Below are 13,964 nucleotides of genomic sequence, written 5' to 3' on the forward strand. Positions count from 1 at the left end.
AAACACAAAGTAAACAAACGAACAACCGAAACAGTCCTGTCTGGTAGAGACACAGAGACAGAAAACAACTACCCACAACTCAAGTGGGAAAAACAGGCTGCCTAAGTATGGTTCTCAATCAGAGGTAACGATTGCCAGCTGCCTCTGATTGGGAACCATACCAGACCAAACACATAGAAATGGAAAACATAGAACCCAAAACATAGAATGCCAACCCCAACTCACGCCCTGACCAATCTAAAAAAGAGACATAAAAAAGGAACTAAGGTCAGGACGTGACACTGTTCTACAAAACCCTTCACCACTACAGTATCTATAATATGGTTTACTTAAGTGATAATGCCCGAGATGCTGGTGTTTGGAGGATATATTGGCACAGTTTGTTCTATCGGTTCGGTTGCTAGAGATGCGGGCCAGTCGTTCAGTCTATTTGTTCTGTATCTATGGACGGGAGCGACCCAGCCATTCATTCTAAATGTTCCATTGCCATACTGGCTGACAACGTTCTTATCCCTTGCTTGCTATCTATCCAACTACGGGTAACTTACAGTCACATCAAAGAGTGCAGCCAGAATAACAGCAAAGTAGCTGCATTTGCATTTCTTTAAGCTGTTTTCTAGTGACATTTATTTGGAAACATCCATAACAATGAGCTAATGAGGCTCATTTTACCCTGGCATAGCAAATGTGTTCACTCATTAGGGCACTGTTGTTCAGAGGAGCTAGCCAACGACACAGCTAACACAATAACGTTCAAACTGAAGCTGGAAAGATGCAAACTAGCTGCACTTTGTTTCATTTGGTCTTTTTTCAATTGAAATGTCTTTGTATATATCCATGAAAATGATGCCACCTGATTCATGATTTTGACTGGCTGAGAAACTCTGCCTGCCTGTCTGTTTCATCCCGACTTCCGACACGTTCATTACTATGGGACAGTTCAAATTTAAATATTGAAACAATGTTGCAAATGTCGGAGAGACATTGTTGAAAACTAAATGTTAGTCTAAAAGAAATACGAGATAATGTCTAGATGCTTTCTATAGTTGAGATCCAGTTTATTAGTTTCTTGGTTAATGAGACATTTGATTGCGCAATCAGACGGAACAGATTAAATAGGCATTTTAACGTCATAGACTTAGCTGGTGGTAATTTGTGGAACAGACACCGGCTGGAATGTGGTTTAAACCAATCAGCATTCAGGATTAGACACACCCGTTGTATAATGATCTATAGAAATCACACATATCCCAGACAGACTACTATGGATGAAGAGGGTGAATAGGCGCCCTTGGAAGAATAGAAAGAGAGTTTTTATGGGACCGAATGACTTACGTTAATACCATAATAACTTATTAATTCCATTTAATAGTGTCTACCAGATCAACTGAGGGTATTAGGGATAAGCAACCTAAACTGTTGTCTTACTCTGTATGAAATGGGCTAATATAATGGACATACATTCATCAGTTAGGCCTGCTAAACACACCTTTCTTTGATATAACGACAAAAGTATTAAATTGACTAAAAATGTGTGCCTTTAAGATGTGATGTGTGTGTGTGATGTGTGTGTGTGTGTGTGTGTGTGTGTGTGTGTGTGTGTGTGTGTGTGTGTGTGTGTGTGTGTGTGTGTGTGTGTGTGTGTGTGTGTGTGTGTGTGTTCTAGACAAAGCAGTATAGGTGTAACAGAGAGAGGTAGAGAACAGAAGGAAACCTCACTCACTGTCTGTCTGCATCTATCTTTTACCTTGTAGTGGGCTGCTCTCAACAGTGTCTTAAACACATACAAGCAGAAACACACACACACGTACACGCACACACACGTGAAAACGTAAAGCCTCAGAAGCACCCACATCCTGAGGCTGGGTGGGAGGTGGGCTGGTCTACAGAGGCTGTGTGAATGTCAGGCGTAGGAAGACACTGCGGTGTGTGCATGTGTGTGTGTGCATGTGTGCGTATGTGCGTGTGTGTGCGTGCACGCGTGTGTGTCTGTGTGTGAAAACTGAGTCTCACAGAGACAGAGTGGCTGTAAGCTTCAAAGGTTGTTTGTGGACCATCCCAGGGCTGCAGACAGAGAGAACCAGAGAGGAGGCAGATAAACAGAGCAGAGCCAGTGAGAAGGCTGGACCTCACAATCAACATCCCAATCATCCCAAACATCCTGTTGACACTAATAAACCTCTGTACAGTAAAGGACTGAAACCAGAAAACTAAACCTATAGACTTCACCTCTCTACAGTAAAGGACTGAAACCAGAAAACTAAACCTATAGACTTCACCTCTCTACAGTAAAGGACTGAAACCAGCAAACTAAACCTATAGACTTCACCTCACTACAGTAAAGGACTGAAACCAGAAAACTAAACCTATAGACTTCACCTCTCTACAGTAAAGGACTGAAACCAGCAAACTAAACCTATAGACTTCACCTCACTACAGTAAAGGACTGAAACCAGCAAACTAAACCTACAGTATAGCCTTCCTATAAGAGCAGCGTTCCCTATCACCTGTGCGTACAGCCATCTCGCTTTACTGTACAGGAGTTGGCGCTGGTCCACCTTCGGATGTCCCTGGGTGTGATGAAGCCATTTTGTCATGACTGAAGCCAGGGTTACAGCAGGATAAAACCTTACTAACAACCACTGTCTCCACTGGAACCTACCCTGGACTCAGTCACAGCACTCAATACTGCCTGGATAGCTAATAGCACATGTACAGTATATCCACAGCACTTTGTCCTGCCTGTGGTGATCGACCCAGACCAGCAGATGGTGAAATGTACAGCTGCAGGAGTCCAGAATAACACATGTCCAGGATCCATACAGTTATATGACAATCCAGGAGCAGGATAGGGCCTGGGATGGAAAGCTGGAGGTGTGGGGCTGGGGGTTGGGGCTGGTTGCTGGGGCTGGGGCTGCGTTTATTTTTTTTTTTTTAAATAATAATTTCACCTTTATTTAACCAGGTAGGCTAGTTGAGAACAAGTTCTCATTTGCAACTGCGACCTGGTAAGATAAAGCATAGCAATTCGATACTGTCACGTTCGTTATAATGAGTGGACCAAGATGCAGCGTGATATGGTTCCCTTCTCTTTATTAGGAAGTGAAACTCAAAGAAAACAATAAATCTCAAAATGAAACATGAAGCAACAATAGTGCTCACAGGTACATAGTCAAGATCCCACAAAGCACAAAGTGGAAATGGCTGCCTAAATATGATCCCCAATCAGAGACAACGATAAACAGCTGCCTCTGATTGGGAACCATACCAGGCCAACATAGAAATATAATCACCTAGATGACCCACCCTAGTCACACCCCGACCTAACCAACATAGAGAATAAAAAGCTCTCTATGGTCAGGGCGTGACAGATACATACAACAACACAGAGTTACACATGGAATAAACAAAACACGCAGTCAATAACCCAGTAGAACAAAAGAAAACAAAAAGTCTATATACAGTGAGTACAAATGAGGTAAGGAGGTAAGGCAATAAATAGGCCATGGTGGCGAAGTAATTACAATATACAGTTAGACTTTAAACTCTCCTTCCAGACTCATATTAACATTCTCCAATCCAATTTTTTTTTATCTAGAATCGGCTTCCTATATCGCAACAAAGCATCCTTCACTCATGCTGCCAATCATACCCTCGTAAAACTGACCATTCGACCGATCCTCGACGTCGGTGATGTCATCTATGAAATAGCTTCAGGTATTTGTAGGTTGGGGCTGGGAGGAGTGGGGCTCTGGGGGTCCGGGTTGACTTACTTCATGCTGCTGCTGCTGCTAATGTGAACCAGACCTTCCTCGTCCGTCTTCAACCGCTGACACCTCGTAACACTGGACAGTTTCAGGAGGGGGGGGGGATGTGTAAAGAAGTGGAGGTGGTGAGGAGGGAGGAGTGAGGGGGGTGAGGGGCGAGTCCATATGTTCCTGCAGGAGACAGAGGGAAGGTGGGACGAAGGAGGGATGTGTTTGTTTGTTTTTTGAGTCGGCAGACTCTCCCCTTCCATTGCTGGTCTAAACCCCTGTGCCATGTGGACTGTTACTCCAGTGGACCCAACGGACTGCTCTACAGCCTGACAGAGATGCATAGCCAGGCCTCATACCTCACCTCATACTGCAAATCTATCCACTTGAATACTTTATGACAATATTCTATGTTGGGGAGCACTTACATTCATAGCAAAGTTGGGTAACATCTTCAATGAGGTCCTGAAGTGTTAATTCGGGAATAAAAAGGGATTATGTTGTGTTGGAGAGCCCGGTCCCCTGCGGCCCCCTGCCACCAGCTCAGCTCAGCTTTGATGGAGTGTGTGTGTGCGTGCGTGAGTGAGTGCGTGTGTGAAAGCGTGTGATGGAGTGTGTTTGGGCCTGCATAATAAAAGGCAATCAGCCAGCAGCCTTTTTAAATGAAGGCAGCCGCTGTACTGCGAGAGAAAGAAAGGAGAGAGAGGGAGGAGGAGGGGGAAAGAGAAAGAGAGGGAGGAGGAGGAGGAGGAGTAGGGGGAAAAGAGAAAGAGAGGGAGGAGGAGAGGTAAAGAGAAAGAGAGGGAGGAGGAGGGAAAGAGAAAGAGAGGGAGGAGAGGGGGGGAAAGAGAAAGAGAGGGAGGGAGGAGGAGGGGAAAGAGAAAGGAGGAGGGAGGAGGAGGAGGAGGGAGGACGAGGAGGAGGAGGAGGAGGAGGAGGAGGAGGAGGAGGAGGAGGAGGAGGACGAGGAGGAGGAGGAGGAGGAAAGGAGGAGGAGGAGGAAAGAAAGAGAGGAGGAGGAGGGAAGGAAAGAGAGGAGGAGGAGGAAAGAGAAGAGAGAGAGGAGGGGAGGGGAGAAAGAGAAAGAGGAAAGAGAGGGAGGAGGAGGGGGGAAAGAAAGAGAGGGAGGAGGAGGAGGAGGGGGAAAGAGAAAGAGAGGGAGGAGGAGGGAGGAGGGAGGAAGGAGAGGAAAAGAGAGGGAGGAGGGAGTGAAAAGAAAGAGAGGAGAGGGAGAGAGGGGGGGAAATGGAAAGAGAGGGAGGAGGAGGAGGGGGAAAGAGAAAGAGAGAGGGAGGAGGAGGAGGGGGAGGGAGAGAAAGAGAGAGGGAGGAGGAGGGGGAAAGAGAAATAGAGGGAGGAGGAGGAGGGGGGAAAGAGAAAAGAGGGAGGAGGGAGGAAAAGAGAAAGAGAGAGGGAGGAGGAGGGGGGAAAGAGAAAGAGAGGGAGGAGGGGGGAAAGAGAAAGAGAGGGAGGAGGAGGGGGAAAGAGAAAGAGAGGGAGGAGGAGGAGGGGGGAAAGAGAAAGAGAGGGAGGAGGAGGAGGGGGAAAGAGAAAGAGAGGGAGGAGGAGGGGAGAAAGAGAAAGAGAGGGAGGAGGAGGGGGGAAAGAGAAAGAGAGGGAGGAGGAGGGGGAAAGAGAGGGAGGAGGAGAGGGGAAAGAGAAAGGAGGAGGAGGGGGGGGGAAAGAGAGGGAGGAGGAGGGGGTGAGAAAGAGAGGGAGGGGAAAGAGAAAGAGAGGGAGGAGGAGGGGGGAAAGAGAAAGAGAGGGAGGAGGAGGAGGGGGAAAAGAGAAAGAGAGGGAGGAGGAGGGGGAAAGCAGCAGAAGAAATGGGGACATGTTTACCTCTGTTCTCCAGAGGCCACTGCTCCGTGTCCTTACTTGGTGGGGGTGAGGGGGGATGAGAGGCGGGTGAGAAGGGGTGAGGGGACTTTCAGGGGGTACACTCCTCTACTTCTCCACTGCTCTTTCAGCTCCTCTCCCCAGGCCTGTAGTGTTCAGCAGGGTTTGCTGTGAAAACACATTAAGAGAAGCCAAGTCATGCCCCAGTCAGAGAAAAAAACACACCCCAACCAGCCTCCCCTTTCACCCCCTTCTACCCCTATCCTCTCCTACACCCCCATTACACACGCACGCACACACACACCCAAAAAACCCTGCCAACAAAGAGGGGGTGAGGGGAGGGGTAACAAAAAAAAGCAAGCGAGAGGGAGGGAGAGAAGGAGAAGAAGGAAAACCAGTGCATTACTAAGTCCTGCATTCAGTCTCTGTGGTTCTTTCTCTTTTCTCTGGTTTGGAATAAAAGCAGCATTGTTTCTCTGAGCCTCTGACCTTGACATCTACACACACACACACACACACACACACACACACACACACACACACACACACACACACACACACACACACACACACACACACACACACACACACACACACACACACACACACACACACACACACACAGGGAAGCTGATCACAGATTGATGTTGTTTTGGTTCAATCAGGGAGTCCAAGAGCTCCAGCTTGCAAATAAACACTCTGCTGGGATCCTTCTGCAGCCTACACACAGCACATCTCTCTCTCTGCCTCTCTCTCTCTCTGCCTCTTTCTCTGCCTCTCTCTCTCTCTGCCTCTCTCTCTCGCGTTCACTCTCTCTCTTACTTTCACACCCTCTCCAGCTGACTTTCGTGCTATAATCAAATCAAATTGTATTTTTCACATGTGCTGAATACAACAGGTGTAGTAGACCTTACAGTCAAATGCTTACTAACAAGCCCTTAACCAACAATACAGGTATAAGAAAAATAAGAGTTAAGAAAGTATTCACTAAATTAAAGTGAAGTTTTAAAAAATCCAACATTTTTTTCAAGAGCAACAATGAAATAACACTAGCGAGGCTATATACAGGGGGTACTGGTAAAGAGTCAATATACAGGGGGTACTGGTAAAGAGTCAATATGCAGGGGGTACTGGTAAAGAGTCAATATGCAGGGGGTACTGGTAAAGAGTCAATATACAGGGGGTACTGGTAAAGAGTCAATATACAGGGGGTACTGGTAAAGAGTCAATATACAGGGGGTACTGGTAAAGAGTCAATATACAGGGGGTACTGGTAAAGAGTCAATATACAGGGGGTACTGGTAAAGAGTCAATATACAGGGGGTACTGGTAAAGAGTCAATATACAGGGGGTACTGGTAAAGAGTCAATATACAGGGGGTACTGGTAAAGAGTCAATATACAGGGGGTACTGGTAAAGAGTCAATATACAGGGGGTACTGGTAAAGAGTCAATATACAGGGGGTACTGGTAAAGAGTCAATATACAGGGGTACTGGTAAAGAGTCAATATGCAGGGGGTACTGGTAAAGAGTCAATATACAGGGGGTACTGGTAAAGAGTCAATATACAGGGGGTACTGGTAAAGAGTCAATATACAGGGGGTACTGGTAAAGAGTCAATATACAGGGGGTACTGGTAAAGAGTCAATATGCAGGGGGTACTGGTAAAGAGTCAATATATGCAGGGGTACTGGTAAGAGTCAATATGCAGGGGGTACTGGTAAAGAGTCAATATGCAGGGGGTACTGGTAAAGAGTCAATATGCAGGGGGTACTGGTAAAGAGTCAATATACAGGGGGTACTGGTAAAGAGTCAATATCAATATACAGGGGTACTGGTAAAGAGTCAATATACAGGGGGTACTGGTAAAGAGTCAATATGCAGGGGGTACTGGTAAAGAGTCAATATACAGGGGGTACTGGTAAAGAGTCAATATGCAGGGGGTACTGGTAAAGAGTCAATATGCAGGGGGTACTGGTAAAGAGTCAATATACAGGGGGTACTGGTAAAGAGTCAATATACAGGGGGTACTGGTAAAGAGTCAATATACAGGGGGTACTGGTAAAGAGTCAATATACAGGGGGTACTGGTAAAGAGTCAATATACAGGGGGGTACTGGTAAAGAGTCAATATAAGGGGGTACTGGTAAAGAGTCAATATACAGGGGTACTGGTAAAGAGTCAATATACAGGGGGTACTGGTAAAGAGTCAATATGCAGGGGGTACTGGTAAAGAGTCAATATACAGGGGGTACTGGTAAAGAGTCAATATACAGGGGGTACTGGTAAAGAGTCAATATACAGGGGGTACTGGTAAAGAGTCAATATACAGGGGTACTGGTAAAGTCTATATACAGTACTGGTAAAGAGTCAATATACAGGGGGTACTGGTAAAGAGTCAATATACAGGGGGTACTGGTAAAGAGTCAATATACAGGGGGTACTGGTAAAGAGTCAATATACAGGGGGTACTGGTAAAGAGTCAATATGCAGGGGGTACTGGTAAAGAGTCAATATGCAGGGGGTACTGGTAAAGAGTCTATATACAGGGGGTACTGGTAAAGAGGCAATATACAGGGGGTACTGGTAAAGAGTCAATATACAGGGGGTACTGGTAAAGAGTCAATATGCAGGGGCACAGATCTTTGTCTAAGCCAAACCCTCCAACCCTCTGTGAGTCTGCCTATCGGCTCTGTCCTTGGTGCAGTAGGCCTGCTGTGAGGCAGGAGTCGTATCAACCCCTAACCTTCCTGTCTTCCACCTCTAACCAAACTAACCAAACTGCTGTCAGTCGACAGATGACTGAGTTCTTTGAAGCCTCTCCACTTAGGGGTGCATTATGTTCCCGGTGTGGTGTGTGTGCGTGTGTGTGTGTGTGTGTTTATGAAGACAGAGGGTGTCTTTTTCTGCAGTACATTGAGTAGATAAGCGGATCTGTGTGTAGCCCTGGAGATGTTTGTCATCATGTTTACCATTACACTCAGCACTGTTTGCTCTGTGAGCCCACACCACCCTGTACAGTGCTGCTCAGACATCTTCCTCTCATCTGTCCCGGCTGTGATGTGCTCAGCAGGATGTGTTTGCTCTGCACTGTGTGTCTGCTCCTCTCAGGCTGCACTTGCTGCCTTGAATGAGGGCGTCCGCTGAACAAATGAGGCCTTAACAATAATGACGATGATTATTATGGGACGCAGAGAGAGAGAGAGGACGAGGTAGATAACCTAGTTGAAGCGGGCAGGGAGCGGGTTCTAGGGTTATAGAGCTGTGGAGAGAGAGGCAGGAGCTCCCAGTCTGGTTGTAATTTGCAGGAGAACAGGTAGAAGACAATTAACCTCACTTCCTGATGATGTCACTTCCTGAGTAGGAAGAGTATGAAATGATCAATTTAAAAAACACACCAAGGGGGGAGAACAGACTTCCTCTATGCTTTTCTACTGCAGTTTTTCAACTCTGCAGTGTGTCGTTAATGTTTAATGCCGACTCTGTTAGCAGACAGACTGCAGAGCTGTGGTCTCTGAGAGATAGACACAGGCAGGCAGGCAGGCAGGCAGGCAGGCAGGCAGGCAGGCAGGCAGGCAGGCAGGCAGGCAGGCAGACAGACAGACAGACAGACAGACAGACAGACAGACAGACAGACAGACAGACAGACAGACAGACAGACAGACAGACAGACAGACAGACAGACAGACAGACAGACAGACAGACAGACAGACAGACAGACAGACAGACAGACAGTGGTGCCAGAACCATTGAGTCAGTAACTTCAGAGTGTTTCCATCTAGTGGTGCCGAGAAAGGACATCTCACGCCACCATGCCTGCTGCCGACCAGGACAGTGGAACCAAAACACAGCAGTATAAAAGTTGACTTTGAGGCACTAGAAATGTGTTGTCAATCACCGCCGGCTCTGGGGGAGGCCGTAAAAGTCCAGCTTTGCTTACGTTGAGCAGCTCCACTCTGTCTCTCCCTCTATGAGATCATCATCATGACTTCCACACAGAGACAGTGTCACGTACTGCAGAACTCCTTAATCATAGAAACAGAGATTCAGAGGGTAGTGGGATGGAGTGGTAGAGGGGATGATTTGGGAGGTTCCTCCTTCTCCTCCTCCCCCCTCGTTCTCATGACTAGCTGGCAGTGGAGTCGTTTAAATACTCTCTCTAAACATTTCCGGATGTTCCTTTGTGATTCAACATGGCTGGATTAGATCTCTTAATCTGCTGGGATCCAGTTTCACCCAGAGGACCACTGGACTCTGACATGTGGTCCAGTAATGGAGGGAAGAAAAGTGGCTTTAAGACTCAGATTGCTGTCTGCCTTCAGGGGCTGTGTCTTTGTGTAACACTGAAACCAGTTAGAGGAAAGAAGAAGAACAATGATCTTCTAGGGAGTAAAAGGGAAAGTTACTGTACTGCTTTCAGGGAACTCAGATCCATTCCTTCCTGCAGCAGGACTGGCCTCCAACTCCAGTAGCAGGAAATGATGTGTTTAGTCTTGGCCAGAACATTGTTGTTTTCTCTGCCTCAGTAAACAGACAGCTGGATAATGTGGATGATGTATGACATGTTTACTGTGTAACATTGGGCTTATCGGTTAGGGCACCTACAGAGCAAATAAATAACGTGGTTTAATAATGTTCTCATGTAATAATGTAGGCTAGTCCTGTAATATGTGATTGTGATTGTAAACATCTCAGGGCGATGCTACTTCTCTCTTTCTTTCACTCTCTCTCTCTCTTCCCATCCCTCCCTCTCTCCCTCAGTCTCTCTCAACATCACTGTGTTTCTTTGCCTCTCTCCCATGAATGTAAACATTGTTATGGCTACTGATTTCAAGTGTCAGGGAGAGAGAAGAGAGTTTTTACACTAATATTGTCCTGTCAGACAGTAGAACGCTCTCAGCAGCTGCTACAGTCATAGCAACATTCTCAAAACCAGAGAATTCTCAGAGTTTTGACCGTTTGGCCCAGCAGATGCGTCTGCATCCAGACACTCTTTAAATTAATTTGACTTCCCTGATGATCTCAGTCTATTTATGTTTCTTGGCTGTGAAATAGTTTTATAAAAACAGATGTTTTGTTTTGTTTTACTCCCTTTAACCCTCTGTGAACTCTCTCTGATGGTGTTATTGGAGCCTAATCAGGACTGGTCCAGCATGCTTTGTGATGAATTAATGAACTGTAATGGAGTACTTCCATGGTCTGTTCTGTATGCAGACCAGCCTTCACGTCTTATATAGTTGTAGGGACCTCTGCTGGCCATGTGACATATTGTAGGTATGTTTCATTTTGAAAGGTGCAACAAAAACTACCTCAACAAACAGCTATAACTAGTTTTAGTCAATTGATTTAATGTATTTTTTTGAAGTCAACAGGGCAGACGTGTGTGGAGCTGTAAGACCGCCCAAGAGAGTGTACAGACAGAGTGGGCTTAATGCAGAAGAAATAGTGGAATTAAATACTGACCCGCCATCTTTACTGTTTAGTTGTGCGTCTAGCAGTTGTGTAAAATACTTCAGTACAAAATACTTGAGAGTAGCTGTACTTTAAAAAATGTATGTTTTTGAAAATGTTTACTTTTACTTCACTACATTCCTAAAGAAAATAATGTACTTTTTAACAACATACATTTTCCCTTACACCCAAAAGTACTCTTACATTTTGAATGCTTATCAAGAGAACATCCCTGGTCATTCCTACTGCCTCTCATCTGGCGGACTCACTAAACACATGCTTCATTTGTAAATGATATCTGAGTGTTGAATCGTGCCCCTGGCTATCCGTAAATGTAAAAAAAGAATAATTATAATGGTGCCGTCTGGTTTACTTAATATAAACTATTTATACTTTATACTCTATTTATACCAATTTGTAAGTCGCTCTGGATAAGAGCGTCTGCTAAATGACTTAAATGTAATGTAAATGTAAATGTACTTGCACTTTTAACACTTAAGTATATTTTAGCAATTACATTCACTGTTGATACATAAATATATTTCAAACCAAATACTTTTAGACTTTTACTCAAGTAATATGTTACTGAGTGACTTTCACTTTTACCTAAATCATTTTCTACTAACTTATCTTTACTTTTACTCATGTATGACAAATGGCTCCTTTTCCCACCACTGGTGTCTAGATACATGCTCAGGGTGAGTAGGCGTAGATTTACTTTTGATTAGAATATCTGATTCTTCCAGATACCTCTAGCTAAGGTCTGCCACACTAGTTGTTTTGCAATACTTCAAACCTTCCTGATGCCATACCTGGGCGTTGTTTTCCACTGCCACCAAGCTCTAATATTTAGGAATCATCTACCAGGCACTGTTTTTGGACTGCATGGCTGTACTGATACTGGGTGAGGTTCCCTAAAAACATAAATACCATCTTTACCCAAATGATAAAATGATACCATCTGTACTGCATTCTGTATCAATGTCTGGGCTGGGGCTTCCTATGCCAACCTATTCAAACTGTGGTGCGCAAGACTCACTCCCCTGTGTATTTCCTTAGAAAGTGAAGCAAAAACGTTTCATTTGGCTCTATACTCCAGCATTTTTGGATTTGAGATCAAATGTTTTATGTGTGTATTTTCATACATATCTGTTTTACCGTTTTGAAATGAAAGCAAGTATCTAGTCCCCCATATGAAGGTGTGATAAGTATTTGGACCAGTTCACTTATTTGCGAATTCAAGTAGTCAAAGGTTTAGTATTTCGTCCCGTTTCCTTGCACGCAATGACTACTGTGTATCAAGTTTGTGACTTTGCAAACCTGACTGGATGCATTTGCAGTTTGTTTTCGTTGTGTTTTAGATTACATTATGCCAATAGAAATACATGTCAAATAATGTATTGTGTCATTTTGGAGTCACTTCTACAATAATATGGATGCTACCATGATTCTGGATAATCATGAATGAATTGTGAATAATGATAGGCATGCTTGGGGTTTTGAGGGGGGGGTGATATTAGTGCATTTGTCCACATTTAGAAGCATTTGTCCACATTGTTATCGATTTCCATAGAGACAGTCTCGGTCAACATCTTGAAACGTATGGGAATCAATGATTCCTCATGAAGGAGCTAGCTAAATGTAATTGCCTATAGTCTACTAATTTAAGTGTGGCAGTTTTTCAATCAGTAGGAAGAGGAGAGAGATCCTCAAAGTATGAGATAAAGGGTTGCCAAAGTGAGTAGAACCTGTCTGTTGATCCTCTCAAGGTGAATTTGATATTTTCTAACTTAAGAAAAAATATAATGTATTTGAACCACACAGCTAGAGAGGGAGGGACTGAGGATTTCCAACTCAATTCTATGAAAAGAAAGAAGAGCTGTGAAAATCCATAATATCTGTGTTTGGATGATATAAGAGTGGGGTCTTCAAAAAGTAGCAACATGGAGTGATGGTTGAAGTTGAATAGCTCTGACATGTGACAACATTTCAAAGATGGAAGTCCAGAAGCTTATCAGTTAGAATCAAAGCCAGATCATGTGTGTGAGGTTAGCAGGAGAATGTGAGCAATGTTCACACTTGTTGTCTAAATCAGGGTATATATCTCTGCTAGTCTGGGCTTGCTCATATGAACTGATGGAGCACCTTAAACTGGATTATTCCAAGTCAAGCACAGGAAGAAGACGAGTTTACTTTTTTTTATAGCGCTTTCCCACCAGCAAGTTCAACTCAGCTTCCCACCTCTCCCTAGTTCTGTTAAAGGAGTGTTATCGAAACCCATCAAACATGAGTATGAGATTAACCCCTTCTGTCCAGGTAGATTTTTAAGATGTTTGTTCCATGACAATGCCACCGGTAGGTTGGGAAAATAAGAATATTTATTAGCTATTTAACTAGGCAAGTCAGTTAAGAACAAATTCTCATTTATAATGACAGCCTACCACGGCCAAACCCTAACGAGTCGGGGAAAATTGTGCGCTGCCCTATGGGATTCCCAATCACAGCCGGTTGTGATACAGCCTGGAATCTAACCAGGGTCTGTAGTGACGCCTCTAGCACTGAGATGCAGTGCCTTAGACCACTGCTCCACTTGTGAGCCTCAAAATGAGTATGATGCAGTGCCTGACTTGAAAGTAGCAAAAGAGGTTGTTAAGTGACAAACCATATTTGGAACAAAGATCTTTAAAACTGCAGAGGTCTTTGAAGCTTATCAAGCCTTTATTTTTCCAGATAGAAAAGGCGGAATCCAAAGTAGTCTGACCTCCATGATAATCTGAGTCTTTTATTGTTTCTGGGCTGGAAAATTTTATGAAACAGTAGTTTTGCTTTACTCACTTTAACGTTCAGTGAACTCTCCATGACGGTGTTATTAGAACTGAATCAGGACTGAGCCAGCACGCTTTGTGATGAATCAAAAAAG

Source organism: Oncorhynchus keta, chromosome 20, assembly GCF_023373465.1.
Source record: "Oncorhynchus keta strain PuntledgeMale-10-30-2019 chromosome 20, Oket_V2, whole genome shotgun sequence".
NCBI classification, from domain to species: Eukaryota; Metazoa; Chordata; class Actinopteri; order Salmoniformes; family Salmonidae; genus Oncorhynchus; species Oncorhynchus keta.